The sequence below is a fragment of the Physella acuta genome, unplaced genomic scaffold (genome assembly GCF_028476545.2).
Source record: "Physella acuta isolate Inbredline_101_S28 unplaced genomic scaffold, ASM2847654v3 ptg001919l, whole genome shotgun sequence".
In the NCBI taxonomy this organism is placed as follows: Eukaryota; Metazoa; Mollusca; class Gastropoda; family Physidae; genus Physella; species Physella acuta.
The window spans coordinates 26,096-38,530 of record NW_026733424.1 but is presented as its reverse complement, the minus strand read 5'-3'; positions in this window follow the sequence as shown (position 1 = coordinate 38,530).

Here is a 12,435-nt window from a genome sequence, read left to right as displayed (position 1 = left end):
CCCCATCCAGTATTTAAATTTCAGTTACATCAATATGTTGATGATTACTTGCAAATTCAGTAAAATCAATATCTTGATGAATGCTTGCAACTTGCAATGTGTGGATGAATGTTTACAATCCAGTTCAGTTAATGAATATCACGCAATCCAATTGGCTACTCAAATATAATAAAAGCAGTTTCATAAAATTATTAAGTAGATTTTATAATAAGCTATAAACTACATGTCAATTCCATTATTTAGTAAGCCTCCACTTTACTTCCAGCGAAAGATGGAAGCATTCACATTGCCCTCTGCCGATCTGCCGTTTGTTTCCTATGCCATGAGATTGAGAATATATAATGTTTAATCAAGGGTCGTCTATACATACGGTCGAGGGATATAGGGGTTTTTACTGATGATAACGAGGCTCGTGTGTGTATATGGTGGGGGGTGGGGGTGATGGTAAGGGTAACACAGACTCAGCCATATGAGCTATTTGTATTTGAATGCGTCCCTATAAACTACATTCAAGTAAACATCATCTTTCAGAACCGATAATACATAGGACAGATAAGGTAGAGTTTATGTTTCTTGACATCGGAATATGAAAGGTATGGTGTGGTCAGCAGTATTCCTAGTCGCCCTTTCTTTCCCGAGCGCGAGTCAGGTATCCACTAGAGCTGGGTGGACTCAGGCACGTCATGAAGACTATAGCCCTGAAAAAGATCCAAACTCGAGACTTTCGATTCAGCAGTTGAATGCTCTACCAGTCGACTACACCGTCACACTAAATACAGTAAAAAGCACACAAAAATGATACATCGAAGTGAATATTTAAAAACAAACCAACTCAAGGCAATTATATATGTTAGTATGTTTACATTTACTTTCAAAGCATTGTTACACCATAAAAGACCACTCCGTTTCAAGCTTGTGCCAGTAGGAGTTATCGTACATGGTTTCCTTATCGTTACACCCTGTGAGAACCAAAACATTAAAATTAAAAATAAATAACGTTAACAAAGTTAAATATAGATTGGGGAAGTGATAATTGAGATATACGGATGGCCCACCTTTCTACCAGACTTTTTTCTCCGGTGGGGCATTTTAAATTTTCGGGAGGAGGGGGGGGGGGGGGTGGACTAAAATTTTCGAGGGGGGGGCGGACACTATTAAAAGTATATATTTTCTATATAAATTCCATTTCGTTCGGAGGGGAGGGGGTTAGATATTCTTCTGGGGGGGGGGGGGGCGGCGACGGCAGACGCCCCCTCCTTCCGAAGAGATACCTGGAAAAAAACTCTGCCTCCTACTAGCTTCAAATTGTTGTCAGAACACATTTTCAAGCTGGAAACATCCACGAAGTACACTGCAGAATTTTGTCACCCCCCCCCCTCGAGAAAACCAAGTTAAAAATAATAGACAAGTAGTGAAGAGGGGTTGACACCAAAACAAAAATGCATAGTTGTTGGAGGATGGGGTGACACCCGACCTTGTAACGCCATGTCCAACAGTGACAGTTTGTATCTCTGTATGTCAAATAAAACAAACACAAAAAAACATGTTTCTAATAATAAGTTTTTAAATGCTCAGAGAATAAGAAAATAAACAACTTGCTTCCTTTAATAAACGTTTTGGTCGCTCATAAGATCTCTTACATACTAGAACTAACAGAGGCGTAGCGAGGGGGGGGGGCGGAGGTTGCGGACCGCACCGGGTGACACCATTAAGGGGGTGACACCAAGGCAAAAACTAGTAAAATATATAGAGGAAAAATTGAGGGGGGGGGGTGGTTGCAAAGCGATTCTTTGAGGGGGGGGGGGTGCAAATCGAAAATTGAAAGTTTGTCCCTGGGAAGAGTCGCTACGCCTCTGACACCATTAAGTGCCGCACCGGGTGACACCCGACCTCGCTACGCCACTGAGAACTAAAGCTATTTGCATAAAAACTCAATAAAAAGCTTGAATTATCTCAAAGACAACTATTTGCCCTTTCTTAGTCTGTGGTTAAAGCTCAGGTACCAATTCACGCTCGCCGAATAGCTCATCGTGCAATCGCTATTATTTATTCTTGCTTGTTATCTCCCCTTTTATATTAATTTTAAAATTTAATTTTAACGAGTACCCAAATGTCTAATTACATTTACATTAAAAAAAAATTCTTGCATTGTCACCCGAGACAAATTTATCCGGAAAGTGAGAACGAAATACGCTTCATTAGAAATGGGTCAAAATTAAGATTTTCTACATCCCACAAACAAAAACAAATAATAATAAAACAAACCCAAATAAACAGACAAAACATCAAAGCTTAAAATAAAAATCTGGCATTATTGTAATTACTTGCAGTATTTAAAAAAAAGTATCTAAAAATAAAATTGTAATTAGACGTTTCGAATTAGATCTATGTATAAGTAAACCATCTTAAATGAATGCAAGTAGGCCACAAGTAAGAAAGAAATATTACTATTGTAAATCTGTATCAGTCCCAGAGTTTCTTCCAGGCATCTCTTCTGGTGGGGGGGGGGGGGGGGAAGGAGCCCCCCAAAAAATTCTACCGCCCCCCCCCCCCCCCCCCCGAACGAAATGAAATTTATATAATTTATATAGAAAATGTATATACTTTTAACAGTGTCCGCCCCCCCCCCCCCGAAGAAAGTCTACCGCCCCCCCCCCCCCCGAAAATTTCAAGTGCCCCCCCCCCCCTACCCGGAGAAAAAAGTCTGGAAGAAACACTGTTCAGTCCTCACAAGCCGATGATGAAAACTAATACTAAAGCGAACACACTACTGACGCTGTAAATTACATGTCTAAGGCGAATAAAAAATAAAAATAAAAAAATAAAAAAAATATAAATAAAATATTCACTCAGTTGATGGCTTACCAAGTTTTCCTAGAAGAATTCTTTATCTAATTCCGACGCCTGTTTTTCAAGATCTTGCATTGTGGCTTTCCTCTGTTTCGGCGATTCTGGTCTGCTCAGTATTCTGACATCATTGGTGGGAAAGGACCTTTAACAAATGGGTTGTCAATGAAGGGCTATGGTAGAATCTGATTAAATCACGCAACAAACACTTCAAATAAAAAGTTATTTATGAATATTACTATTTAAACACGGAGTATAATTTTTCAGATCTATTAAAGTATTTTTTTCTCAGCCTTTCTCCCACGGGTAACACCATTTAGGGGGGTGACACCAAGGCAAAAAATAGCAAAATATATAGAGAAAAACTTGAGGGGGGGTGTGCAAATCGAAAGTTCGGGGGGGGGGGGGTGCAAATCGAAAGTTCGAGTGGGGGGGGGGGGGGAGTGCAAATCGAAAATTTAAGAGGTTTGTTCACGGGAAGGGTCGCTACGCCTCTGGGGGGGGGGGGGGGGTGACACCATTAAGTGCCGCACCGGGTGACACCCGACCTCGCTACGCCGCTGCTCAAACCACACATTTAGCAGGTGGAGTAGAATCTAACGTATAGTTAAACCAACCAGTATAAGGCACATATGTCTAAAAGTTCCGAAAACGTACTAGTTGTATAGGCCTACCCGCCATAGAAAAAATGTGTTTACAGTAACTGACTTAAAACAACGTCAAGGCACCGCCAGTTGTTTTACAACACAATTAAACCAACCAGTATAAGGCACATATGTCTAAAAGTTCCGAAAATGTACTATTTATATAGGCCTACCCGCCATAGAAAAAATGTGTTTACAGTAACGGACTTAAAACAACGTCGTGGCACCGCCAGTTGTTTTACAACACAATTAAGTGTTACGTGTCAACTTGTTATGTACCATACAGGCCGTTGACTCCGATTCAAGCCTTCATTTCATTCTGGATTTGCTTCCATAGGTCATTGTCTAACCAAGAACAATCTACAACGCAGCAGTTGTTTGATTGGAGTGTTTTCTCTTTTAGTTAGGTTGCTGTCCCCAGCGGTCGTGTCGGTCGTGATTTTGGTTCAACAACCATTAGCTCTGCCAACCCGACCACGTCGACCCCAACGGTCCAGAAATACACAATGCCACAAACTAAAACAAGTTAATAAAAAGTCTAGTGACAATTTAAGCGCAATTTCCTTATGTTATTTTTGAAAACTTTCTTCGGCAATATTGTTCTAAATTATGGCAGGAATCGATTGGTAAATGGTTTAAGTCGCTAAGTGGTCTGGTTGCCGAGATATGGGCCAAAAACTGCATTTTTTCGAGTTTTTTTGGCTTTTCCGGGAAATCCAGGAAGGAATTCCGGGAATTTTTTTGGCCCACAATCATCCTCGGAACTAGTCCTCGATATTGCTTCGTTGAGGAGGAGATACGACTTAAAGCTGCGGACACACATCCATACATCCATCCATCCATCCAGAAATGACGCATTATTAAACGCAATTGCCAGTATGGAAATTGCGCTAAAAAAAGCTTCAGTATCCGATTGATTTGTTCTACTCACCTTCGTCGTTTTTTACAACGAGTGATAATCACCACGACAATGATGATGATGACGACAAGGGCAACACCAGCAGCTACGGCCGCTACCAGGAGGGTCAGGTCAACCTGCACTGCAAGCATGAAAGGTCATGAGATTAGGTCAATCTGCACTGCAAGCATATAAGGTCATAAGGTCAGGTCAATCTGCACTACAAGCATATAAGGTCATGGGAGTAGGTCAATCTGCACTGCAAGCATATAAGGTCATGAGAGTAGGTCAATCTGCACTGCAAGCATATAAGGTCATGAGGTCAGGTCAATCTGTACTGCAAGCATATAAGGTCATGGGAGTAGGTCAATCTGCACTGCAAGCATATAAGGTCATGAGGTCAGGTCAATCTGTACTGCAAGCATATAAGGTCATGGGAGTAGGTCAATCTGCACTGCAAGCATATAAGGTCATGAGGTCAGGTCAATCTGCACTGCAAGCATACTAGGTCATGAGAGTAGGTCAATCTGTACTGCAAGCATATAAGGTCATGTGAGTATGTCAATCTGCACTGCAAGCATATAAGGTCATGAGGTCAGGTCAATCTGCACTGCAAGCATACTAGGTCATGAGAGTAGGTCAATCTGTACTGCAAGCATATAAGGTCATGGGAGTAGGTCAATCTGCACTGCAAGCATATAAGGTCATGAGGTCAGGTCAATCTGCACTGCAAGCATACTAGGTCATGAGAGTAGGTCAATCTGTACTGCAAGCATATAAGGTCATGGGAGTAGGTCAACCTGCACTGCAAGCATATAAGGTCATGGGAGTAGGTCAATCTGCACTGCAAGCATATAAGGTCATGAGAGTAGGTCAATCTGCACTGCAAGCATATAAGGTCATAGAAGTAGGTCAAACTGCACTGCAAGCATATAAGGTAATGAGATTAGGTCAATCTGCACTGCAAGCATATAAGGTCATGAGAGTAGGTCAATCTGCACTGCAAGCATATAAGGTCATGAGGTCAAATCAACCTGCACTGCAAGCATATAAGGTAATGAGATTAGGTCAATCTGCACTGCAAGCATATAAGGTCATGAGAGTAGGTCAATCTGCACTGCAAGCATATAAGGTAATGAGATTAGGTCAATCTGCACTGCAAGAATATAAGGTCATGAGAGTAGGTCAATCTGCACTGCAAGCATATAAGGTAATGAGATTAGGTCAATCTGCACTGCAAGCATATAAGGTCATGAGAGTAGGTCAATCTGCACTGCAAGCATATAAGGTCATGAGGTCAGGTCAACCTGCAATGCAAGCATATAAGGTAATGAGATTAGGTCAATCTGCACTGCAAGCATATAAGGTCATGAAAGTAGGTCAATCTGCACTGCAAGCATATAAGGTCATGAGAGTTTAATAAGGTCAAGTCAATAAGCACTGCAAGCATACTAGGTCATGAGAGTTTAATAAGGTCAAGTCAATAAGCACTGCAAGCATACTAGGTCATGAGAGTTTAGTAATGAAATGTGCATGTCTTGTCACAAGTGATTTGAATAAGGTCAGGCATTCTGCACTTTGTGCACATTTGCACAGCAAGCAAACCAGGTCATGAGAGTTTAATTGTGAAATGTTAATTGTCCTTTTAGACTTATTAACCCATATGTATCGTTTGTGAAATAATGTCATGAGAGTTTAGCCGAATTTCACCCTTTGTCCTTTACCCATTAGAGCTAAGTTAGCAGTGTCGGGTACCCATCAGAGCTGAAATGGCCCAATGTCGGGTACCCATCAGAGCTGAGTTAGCAGTGTCGGGTACCCATCAGAGCTGAGTTGAATTAATGTCAGGTACTCATTAGAGCTGAGTTGGCATAAATGTCAGGTGCTCATCAGAGCCGAGATGACCCAATGTCAGGTACTCATTAGAGCTGAGTTGACCCATCCGTTGATTTTAAAACTTAACTTGACACATTTTATAGTGTGTTGCATGAAATATTATAGATAGCGGATAGTCACTGGATAGTGATAGTGGTTAAGACTCACTCAAAATCATGTCTGGCGTCACCCATTATTGTCTAAAAATTGTGATTTAATGGAATACATAACACACACAACGTCATTCGCTTACTTGATTTTATTGTTAACATGATAATGCGACGCCTATATCTAAATTCCAGTTCTATTTTGATTTTTATCCACCATGTTTAATTTTGGTCTAGACGTCTAGTTTCATTTGTTAACTTTTTGCCGGTGGAAAATTTGAACAATAAAAATATGTACGAATTAATTAATAAAACAATATTTTATGTAGATTATTTAAAACATATTTTTTACAGATCGTATAATTATTATATTATTGTCTCACGAAAGAGGGGGGGGGAGAGAAATGGTTTATAATTTGTTCATATTGTTTTATGGGGTAGGAGAATGGTTTATTTCAATGTTTTTATAACACTACCCTTGGTTTTTATGTATTTTTATATTTGCTAAATACCTGCTATTAATATATTTGGGTAAATGACTGGACACATCTAGCTTACATATTCTTGCTTTTAAAAAAATTGCAAGTCCTTTGCAGTTCAGTTACTTTTATAAAGTGTAGAAAATCCTTCCCTTATTTTCTTATGTCTTTATCATAGTAGCGAACACATAACGTAAATTGTTCAATACAAGTTATATTCCTATATCGCAAGTTTCATCGAATTAGACGGGATTAGGGGTTCGAATCCTCGGGCAGATGAGGCACTCTTCTAGGAGAGACAACTCCAAAATTAATCAACTGCTGCCTTGTAGTTAGTTCTTGGTTGGACAAAGGCTATGGAAGCAAATCCAAAAAGAAAAGCAGGCTGAAATCGGAGTCAATGGCCTCAATGGCGCATAACCAGTTGACACGTATCCTTAATTGTGATGGAGGCGTGGTCAAGTCGGCTAAAGCTAATGGTTGATAAATTCGAAAAAGTCTCGAATTCAAACCCTCTGGCAAATAAGACTCGATCCCTTCCAACACTAAAAATTAAGAACGAAGAAGAAGAAGACCGGAATTAATTTTACATAAGCAACGTTTGCAACCATCTTTTGTATAATTAATATGTTGCATAAGTTTATTACTTCATAAGTAGATCACCAACTTTTCGTTCTCGTACTTATCTCTCCTTGGCTAACGAGATTTCAAATTTTAAGAGAGAGAAATCGAGACTTACAAGATTTAGAAGCTCTATTGTGAGACTTCAATAAATGAACAGCTTTTCACGCAATTTTCTGTAAAATAACGCGATGTCTCAGTTTGTGTTGATGATTCTTGAAAGAAGAGAGGATTGAGGTGACCGTTATATCACAAAAGGAATTTTAAACTTTAAAAATCTTATTCACTGATGACAAAACGTAATTTTTATTATGTAAGGTATAGTTGTATATGCATTATATTTCTATAAAATTTACATTGATGCAAAGCTTTTCGCACCTCCCTTAGCACTGCTAGGGAACCACTGCTTTAACGCTCATCAGGTTTATTAATGCCGTTTAGTCAGTAACTTACTGTAGATAAACATATGTGGCATATGTGACACAGTCAGCAACATATGTTCATATGGTACATACTTGTATTCATTTTCCCCTAAATATTTAACATTACAAACAACGTAATTATTGTGCATGCTGGCGGATAGTATTAAGGGAGGCAACTATTGTATTTTTGTTGTTACTAAAGAAAGCACGGTTATCGTTCATGAAGATGAAAAGTTAACCAAAAAAGTAGTAAATCTTTCGCCACTTTTGTCTACTTCAAGTAGTTTTAAAAAATGCCTAAACTGCCACATCTAAAAACTTACAATCAGGACAAACAGGTTAGAATATTCGCAACAAAACACCCAATGGCACTAAATTTTAAGTGTTCATATTGTCAGGCTTCAGGCTTCGTCTTTACCACAAAGAAACATCTAAAAGCACGTCTTAAAAGCTGGAACACAAACAACGATCCAGCACACAACCAAGTCTGTTGTAGGTAAGAACCAAACAAGAAAGTAGCATACGCCTACATAGAGGAATTGAATTAGTCCAACCAACAATGCAAATACAAAATATCAACGCCACAATAACTCCAAACTTTTTATCTATAATAAAGCGACCTCCGCCCTCCCTGAAAAAAAAAGAGAACGGTATGAAAAAGAAACAACAACAAAACACTTAGTCAAGCTGATTCAGCAAATGGGCTTTGATTTATTACGATTAAAACTAAACAAAATGTATATTCCTTTTAATAGGTTTACGATTCCTTTTAGCAATCTTCTGCATTGTAATATTGAATGGGATTTCCTCAAACACAATTAAATCTCTTCAGTCTGCAATTCTTTCTGGAATTGTCTCTCTTTCCCACCCAAGAACTATCTGCAAGATTTGTCAAAATCTCGATTCCGCCTTTTTGCAGGATTACATTATATCCCTCGACTGATTGTTCGAGAAGGTAAAACACGACATCTTTAAAAAAAAATTAATTTCAAACCAAGATGACACAAAAATTAGGAAAGAAAACAGAATAGGTAGTAATACAAGTAGTTCATTTTTACAAGCTTTTATTTAGTTTGCAGCGTCAGTTTGTTTGTTTGTTTGTGGGTTTGTGACTAATCTTGTAACTCAGTTTTGACCCACTTCTAATGCCGCGATTTCGTTCAAACTTTCCAGATAAGTTACACTTTGATGACAATACGGAAAAGCTTTTGTAAAATGTCATAAGCTTTTATGAAAGAAAGCAGATTAGTTTTATGTTCTTATTTTCAGAGCATTTACAAGCATGTTGCCTTTAAGGTTATTTTTAATGTGTTTTTTTAGCGCAATTTCCATTCTGGAGAATTGCGTTTATTAACCCGTCATTTCTGGATGTATGAATGAATGGATGGATGGATGGATGTATGTGTGTCCGCAGCTTTAAGTCGTATCTCCTCCTCAACAAAGCAATATCGATGACTAGTTCCAAAAGCAAATATGTTAAGCAAGTTCCGAGGATGATTGTGGGCCAAAAAAATTCCCGGAATTCCTTCCTGGATTTCCCGGAAAAGCCAAAAACCCTCGTAAAATGCAGTTTTTGGCCCATATCTCGGCAACCAGACCACTTAGCGACTTGAAACATGTACCAATCGATTCCTGCTATAATTTAGAACAATATTGCCGAAGAAAGTTTTCAGAAATATCCTTTCGTTCGGTCACAAAATTTTTTTTTAATTAATTAAAATTTGGACCGAATTAGTAGGCATTTTATGCAACCACACCACACGCGTCATCACGTTCAATAGTTACGCCATCATGTTCAATGGCTGCGTCATCACGTTCAGTAGGCGCGCAATGGTTTTTAGTCATGTAACTCTATTGTAAATAAAACATGTAAAATACTGAATTTTTTAAAAATAAAAAACGTTTTAATAACTAACCAATGGTTTTACTAACCCTGCTCTTGATTTACGCTACGACAGAGCTATTTTTAGATAACACAAGGAAATTGCGCTAGAATTGTCACTAGACTTTTTTTAATTACTTGTTTTTAAATTAATTACTATGTCCTTAGGTTTAGGTAATAAAATGTTAGACTTAGAATTCCTGAGTTTGACAATAATAATTAGCTTGAACTCTTAAACAGATCAATAACCAAATTGATTGTTTAGAAGTCTTCTAGTAGAAACATTTATACGGTTAACGGTATTCTATTTAAATTATTATCAATAAATTATTAAAAAAACCAAGCAATATTTTAAAATAGAAGAAAACTTATTATGTCATAATATATGTTTACGATTTTTTAAATAATATATAATGACACTTAGTCTGATATTTTCATACTTTTATATGTTTCTATTTTTATAGCTAATGCGAACTTGTTACAAGTTTTGTCCCTTATCTTCATGAATTCATAAATGGGGAATAATTCACACTTTATCTATTGATAGCACAGCAATTTTGCATTCATACTATTACTAGATAATTGCAACATTGAGGGAAAAATAAAAGGCTGATAATGTTTTGTTATTTACTCTTCCACCGAGCGTTGATCAAACATGTTATACAATAATGTGATTCTTAAAAACATAGACGTTATTGAATTTAGTACAGTTGTTTGTTCGGTATTTAGCACCACAAAGAAAGAAGAAACAATTACAAGAAAAAACATCTATTTTATCGTTTAAATCGAAGACTGAGTATCACTCCGTAGAGATCTTTATAAATATTTACAAATAATCTAAAATCTGAACTAAACCTAAACAGCTTATACTTACAGATTATTTAGAATAACATGCAGATTAAACCCGTCTATAAACAACGGGGAAAAACAGTTCCCTGACTTGGAGTGGTACTAACAACACATAAATGTAACCCCCGCCGCACGCGTAGACCCTATTTGACCTATCACCCTCACGTGTTCACACAAAACGTGAGTAATCCTCACCATTGAGCTGTGACGTCACGATACCCAAAATTCCCCCCTCCATGAACACACACACACCCTTCGTAATAATCCTAACAAAAAAAAAACATTTCATTTTAATCATATTCGGCCTTAGAAATACGAAACATAATCTACTTCACATATTTTAAACTGTTACAGATTTTTGTTGACTACCACATAGATATGCAGAGGTTAAGAAACATACGAACCCTACTTCATCTGCCAAATGGATCGCTAGGTATAAAAATGATTCTTTACCAACACATATTTCGAGGAGCCAACATTATCCACCAAAAATATATTTAAAGACCACCCGTTTCTCATCTTGTCAGCGCACATATAAAACCTTGTTATTTTAAACTTTTCTAAACAAATATATTTTTTTAAATATATATATATATATATATATATATATATATATATATATATATATATATATATATATATATATATATATATATATATATATATATATATATATATCTATATATATAAAAAGCAATGTATGTCTGTGTGTGTGTCTGTGTGTCCTTTATGCATTACTACACCTCTCATCACATCGCCGTGAAACTTTGGGAAGTTGTTGAGAATATTCCTGGGGAGGTTTCTGCGAAAAAAAAATTTCAAATTCGCAGGGGTGGCGCCCCGGCAGGGCGCGATTTGTTTTTCTCTATATACGGTATATAAAAATAAAAGTCTATTTTGATTTCTCACTGTTCATCCGATAGCCATGAGACTTTGGGGAATTCATTATACCACTCTAGGGAAGGGTTCTGTAAAAAAATAATTTTCAATTTCGCAAGGGCGGCGCCACGGGAGGGTCCGATTTTTCTCTATTTACGGTATATAAAAAGAATAAAAGTGAATTGCAGTGACACCGTTTATCCGATAGGCATGAGACTTTGGGGAGTTCATTATAAAACTCTAGGGAAGGGTTCTGTAAACAATAATTTTTAATTTCGCAAGGGCGGCGCCACCGGAGGGTGCGATTTTTCTCTATATACGGTTTATAAAATAAGTCGATTTTGGTGTGACACCGTTATTTGATAGCCATGAGACTTTGGGGGAGTTGATTAGAACAATTCAGGGAAGGGTTCTGTAAAAAAAAAACCTTTATTAATTTCGCAAGGGCGGCGCCACGGGCGGCTGCGATTTTTCTCTATATACGGTTTATAAAATTTCGTTGTTTTTTTTTTTTTCGTTTTCACACCGTTCATCCGTGTACCATGAAACTTTGGGTAGATGATTAGATCACTCAATGGTAGGGTTCTGTAAAAAATATTGTTTAATTTTGCAAGGGCGGCGCACCACCGGGGGGGGGGGGAGCGATTTTTTTTCTCTATATACGGTATATAAAAAATAAAACTCGGATGCGGTTCATCCGAGTACGATGAAACTTTAGGAAGTAGATGAGAATACTCCCGAGAATATTTCTGCGAAAAAGAAAACTGAAGTTTCTTACGGGCGGCGCCATATAGGGTACAACTTTCGTCAATACACGGTTTGGCGCCCAGAGTTTTAGAGCGACTAAGTTGGCACTTGGCATCCGTTACTCGAGCGTCCTGTATAGCGAGTAAGGGGTACTACTATATTCAGCGGTAAAACTACAACAGGCT